This window comes from Schistocerca gregaria, chromosome 4 (assembly GCF_023897955.1).
Source record: "Schistocerca gregaria isolate iqSchGreg1 chromosome 4, iqSchGreg1.2, whole genome shotgun sequence".
NCBI classification, from domain to species: domain Eukaryota; kingdom Metazoa; phylum Arthropoda; class Insecta; order Orthoptera; family Acrididae; genus Schistocerca; species Schistocerca gregaria.
In genome coordinates this window covers 659,036,859-659,042,858 of record NC_064923.1, presented here as the reverse complement: position 1 = coordinate 659,042,858, position 6,000 = coordinate 659,036,859, and the positions used below count along the sequence as shown (strand labels likewise).

Here is a 6,000-nt window from a genome sequence, read left to right as displayed (position 1 = left end):
GTGTCTGGGTTCTGTCCAATTTTTGCTCATATTTCTTTCCCATTTAGGGTTATGTCCTTAAATTCAAGGAGTCACTTAAAAATTGTTTCATATAGGATCTTGTCTCATTAAATATTTCTTTTTCACTTTATTACTAAAAACATGAGGTACGTATAAGCAATCTGAGTGAACAAGGAATAAAAAAGGTCTCCCAACATAAGTTAGCAAAAATTGAAACATAGGTTTTGCAAAATAAAATAAATTTTGAGAACTGCACTAATTTAATTTTAATTCAAAGAAAGTTAAGTGGTTATGTTTCAGAGCAGATCATTGGAATATCTAAACCAGCTGCCATTCTTTTCATTGTAAATTCTCTATACGATATTATACTGATAGCTATATACATTTCTGATATATGGCGATGATGTATTTAATGAAAAAAATCATTTTGTTATAGGTATAGACACAAGACTTAATGGCATATTACAATAGAATATTTTGTCTGTTCTTTACATGTGTGATCACTGACTATAACAAGGAGCAGGCTGAGCTACAATAAAGTGTGTTAGTGAAGTGTTTGAAGAACAAACTGTGAGTCAAAAGTCTGAAAAGTATATTGTTGTACATTTTTGCAAAATATTGTAAAACTGTTTCTTGTCTAAAGTATCTACTGAAAATACAAACTTTAATAAGAACAATGTGTAAAATGTAAAAATTATATATTTGTGTCAAAAGACGTTTTAGCATACAAGGTGTTTCGACAAAGAAAATGAACTTCTGATATAACACATTTATTGCTTATTGTAAAACATCTGAAGTGCTGTTTCCCTCAAAATGGCCCTCTCTACTGGAAATCATTTCTTCCACTTTTGGAGAGCCTCCTGGAATGTGTCTTTTGGGATGGTGCACAGGTCTCTTATCACAATGTCTGGATTGTCCTCTAGGTTTGGCGATGTTTTCTTTTCAACATGGTCTCAAGTCTTGCAAACAGGAAAAAGTCTGCTGAGACCAGATCCAGAGAATATGGTGAATGGGGCACAGCAGGAATATGATGTTCTTCTGGACAGCTGTGGATGAGGAGTGACACATGAGCAGGTGAACTGTCATGATGCAACATCAAAGTCTGGGTTTTCCTCAATTCAGGCCTACAGTCATGTTCACTTTGGCAGCAACATCTGGAACAATTAAAGGATGGTTTCCATTAATCACAGCATGAACACTCTTGATGTGGTAATTGTCTACTGATGTGGAATGTTGTCCAGGCCTGGAATCATCAATGACCAACATTCATACCTGTTGAAAATGCATAAACCACTCATAGTACTGTGTGTAATTTATACAGTCCTCCCTACACGATTGGCTAAACAACTGCAATGTTTCTGTGAAAGTTTTGCCAAGTTTTTGCAATATTTCACATACACACGTTGTTCTTTAAGTCTTTCATTGTCTCTTTGGTACTAATCCAATGAGCAGCTTGTAAATACGTTTACTTCAGCAGCTGTAGCTCACTTGTTAACAGTAAGAGCAAAATGTGACAAATGGCAGAGTGTTGGCTACACCAGCTGCTACATGCACTCAGTAGCTGCCACAAACTCCCCCTGCTGGTTGGTGCACTATTTCAAAAATTCACTTTCTTTTTGAATGCACCTCATGTATATCATATGCATATGTGATACCCTGAAGTCATAGCTTACAAATATTTTACATTCTTTTATTTGTGATTTATGTTTAAATATTTGTAGCTAACTGTCTAGACACTGGATGATGTAGCCACCTATTTGGCAATAACTGCCTGTATAACACAATGTGGGAATTATGTGATATTGCATGGTGGATTCTTCCTGTTTGTTATGTTTCTTTTACTCCATAAATAACCATTTTTTTGCCATAAGAAGGGAAGTGTTTTCCAGTTATATTTCAAATTACTTTATTGTGCACTGCCAATTGTGGGTGTAGTTTATTCCCGAGTGCATCTGTAGTAACAGACGTTGCTACATATGTGCTTGAGAATGTCATCTGAATTACATGCTGATGGATGTATGTACTTCTTCACATTTATTGTAAATAGAGCCAACTTAGAAGGAAATGGAATTTTTTGCTTGTTTTTATCCTATTCTCAGTACACATATCTATTAGCATGGGACACTTACATGAAAGTCTCAACTTCTTATTTACACTTAATTTCACTTGAATTTGTGTTCAAAATATCATTCTGGTTGTCCTGTTTACAATGATGTAATTAATTTTCATTATGATACTCATACTTAGAAAATACAATTAACTGATCGTTGGTACTAAACTTCGCCACATGAGCCAATCAGCATATTTGAGAGAGGTGAGCCATACCAGTAGAAGGTCCGACAGTCCCACTTTCCTGTAAAGTGCTTTGGATTATCAGAAAATAATTAATTGAAGACATAATAAGCATTCAAATAAATAAGCTGCCCAATTTGTCTTCACGGCGTAATGTAATTTACAATTTAACAGTTTATTCTTATGTCTGTGTATAAGGAGTTGGATTTCGCCCAGAATTAATAATTCATTGTTACAAAGCCTATGAATAAGAAATATGTCAGGTGCACTCTCGGTGTTGACCCATGTCACAGCCATGGACATTATGTATGTGAAAGTACATGCACCACCATCTACAAAAATGAACAACGTTAACGTTTACTAATGTTTGAGAGATTTCTGCAGATCAGATTAATGTGCATTTTAACTGAATCATGTTGTGATGAACAAGTGGTGTGGAAAGTCATTGCTACCTAAAAGAGTGATCGTTGAACAAAATGATACTCATTATGGACTGACATACTTGAATGACTAAAGTGTATTTTCTCTATGACAAAATACTACAGGAATGTGCGAAGTGTAAGCTGTGATTTTTTTAAATATAAATGCAAACTGTTTTTTATGTCACAATAGCACAATTAACTTGTAGATGACGACCTGATTTAATGTTCTAATAGATTTTCATAATTGAAAACTGGTGTCCATCATTAATAATCAAAAATTCCAAAGAATAAATGTGTGGCGCTAATGCAAAGTAAGTGCTGGTGTCTCATAGATTTTTGGGCAAACACCATCCCACATACATTTACACTTCCAGCTTTGTGGTGATTAAGAATGGTGCTTCCTAGGAGAGGCAACATGAATCAGATCTGTATCATTACACAGTACAACACATAATTTATGTCACATGGCACACATCTCTACGGCTGAGTGACTCTACTGTAGGCATGAGTGGGACTTTTCCTGGTGCCACAGTCATCTATGAGGATTAAATGGAATAACTTACCAAAAGAAAGTGTTGGTATGTTGATAGACATACAAACAAACACAAACACACACACAAAATTCAAGCTTTCACAACCCACGGTTGCTTCATCAGGGAAGGGGGAAGGAAAGACGAAAGGATGTGGGTTTTAAGGGAGAGGGTAAGGAGTCATTCCAATCCTGGGAGCGGAAAGAGTTACATTAGGGGGAAAAAAGGACAGGTAGACACTTGCACACACACACACATATCCATCTGCACATATACAGACACAAGCAGACATGTGTAAAGGCAAAGAGTTTGGGCTTTTTTCCCCCTAAGGTAAGTCTTTCAGCTCCCGGGATTGGAATGACTCCTTACCCTCTTCCTTAACACCCACATCCTTTCGTCTTTCCCTCTCCTTCTCTCTTTCCTGATGAAGCAGGAGAGAGAGAGATAGAGAGAGAGATAGAGAGAGAGAGAGAGAGAGAGAGAAATAGTTAACAAGTCCTATTAAATAAATGAACAAGTATCTTGTGACAGATCATCTTCTCAAAAACTGTACAAAAGACTGCAAAGTGTGAAATATACCTTGCACCTTGATAAATTATAAACCTAAATTAAATATACTCTTATTAGGTCAGTACAAGATTTTAATACTTCGTTAGAAAGAGCAATGAAGCAGTTGTTAGCATCTTGCTTTAGACAATCATTCAGTTCCAATATGATGTATGTAGTGGAATTATGGCCAAAGTTTAGAATAACTGCACATGGCGGTCAGGAGAAGTATGTACTAAGTAAGTAGATTAAGAGTGAAAAAAAGTCACTATGGTTTAATAATAATATTCGTAAAATTCTGAGGAAACCAAGACTGTTGCACTCTTAGCTCAAAAAAGGATGCAGAAATGTAGAAAGACAAAAGTTTGTGTGTCTGTAAAAAGATCAGTGCACAAGTTCTATAACAACTTACAGTGTCATACATTAGCAAGAGATATTGTTGAGAATCAGAGAAAATTCTGGTCTTAGCTGAATAGTCAAGTGGGTTGAAGGCTTCTTCTTAGCAACTTGGTGACCAGTGTGGTGTAGCTATAGGAACCCCAAAGGAAAGGAAGCTGAAATTTTAAATTCAGTATGAGAAGAACAGATAAAATCATACAGTGGAAAGTCAGTGGAAAGTACAGGGAGGAATCACAAGATGGTACTCACCACATAGAGAAGGTGTAGATTGGCAGGCAGGCACAATGAAAAAGAAGTATTAGTTATAATTCTTATATCAGACTAAGTCCTCCATCATTTGATGACAAAAGAAAACAAACAAACAAACAAACAAACACACACACACACACACACACACACACACACACACACACACACACACACACACAAACACACACACACACACACACACACTCATGGCCACTATCATGTCTCAGCATTAAGGCTCAAATGTGACTGTATCTGAGGAGAACAGTTACCTTTGCTCAACTGGGTAGTGGAGGTACAGAAGAGGCTTAGGTTAGGGAAGAGGAGGGATAGCAAACTTGGTGTGTGTGTGTGTGTGTGTGTGTGTGTGTGTGTGTGTGAGGGGGGGGGGGGGGATGCTATTGATGTCTGTGGAAGCATTCAGGGGCACAATATGGACGGGTTTGTGGGCTACTAGGTGCAGCATTTAGAGGCTGAGCAGGGGTCAGGGGGCAGGGGATTTCGCGAAGGGGACAGGAGAGGAACAGAGAAGAGGAACAACTGAGCAGGACTAATAGAGGCTGGGATCCCGATAATATAATGATTATTTCAATAAAGAACTACAGTACAGTGTGTGAACAATGTATAATACAGAGCATGTTTTTTATTCTGTGCCTCACAGTAAATAGGAACAATACTGAATTATGTTAGACATTTTGTGTAAAAGACATATCCAAGTTAAAGTGAAAAATGCTAAAGCAAACAAAAGTTTTAAAACTTAAGTTATTTGTATAATTATGTAAAACTTTGCAATATACAGGGTGATTATTGCTAAAGTTTCTGTTTCAAAATGCTGTAAAAAATGAACAATTACTCAGGATGACATCAAATTTCAAAGGAATATTATCAAAGAAGGGGGAGATGTTATAGAAACAAATAAAATTTAATGAAAATTTTAGCACTAGATGGTGAAGTGGCAGAAAATGCAAAATAAAGATACTGGATACAAGGCTGTTCCTCAGCTTGAATCTGAGATGCTTGGTATGACTGTCAATGCAGAAATGCATGCTGTTGGTAAAGCTCTTTTACAAGAATCGTGATCACGTGCCAACAACTCTGCAGAACTTCTGGACATTCAGTGGTTTAAAAAAGGGCACTGGCCTAATGTCTGCCTAGGGTCTGGAAAAAATGACTACAACATTCCAAATGACAGGTTGTTTTGAAGTGCAGTGTGGCAGAGGGAGGAAAACAGTTGATCTGACATCAGTAGAAGACATGGCCACAGCACTGCAGAAAGGCTCCCGCAGTGGTGCACAACCATGTGTTATCCAGGGGGAGTGTCCTAATTTTGAACATGCCCATGTGCACACAGTGCATAAAATTCTATGAAATATCCTTCATTTCTACCCATATAAAATTACCCTTGTTCAGGAGTTTCTTTACGCTGAACTGCCAGTAGGACAAATGTTTGCTTTAGTGTTTCTTGCTCATATGGAAGCAGACAATGAATGGTCATGGAACATTCTGTGAATAGACAAAGCCCATCTTCAAGAACCCTGTGAATAATACAGAACTGCAGAATATGA

The 6,000-nt window shown here is 37.1% G+C and overlaps 1 protein-coding gene across 1 annotated transcript in view; it reads right to left on the bottom strand.

The window, feature by feature from the left end:
* Positions 1 to 241: 241 nt before the first annotated feature.
* Positions 242 to 6,000, bottom strand: part of LOC126268026 (juvenile hormone esterase-like) — a 530,118-nt gene continuing 524,359 nt past the window's right edge. The window contains exon 13 of the mRNA XM_049973445.1: positions 242 to 1,154. The gene's annotated coding sequence lies outside the window, so the exon portion shown is untranslated. The remainder of the gene's footprint in view (positions 1,155 to 6,000) is intronic.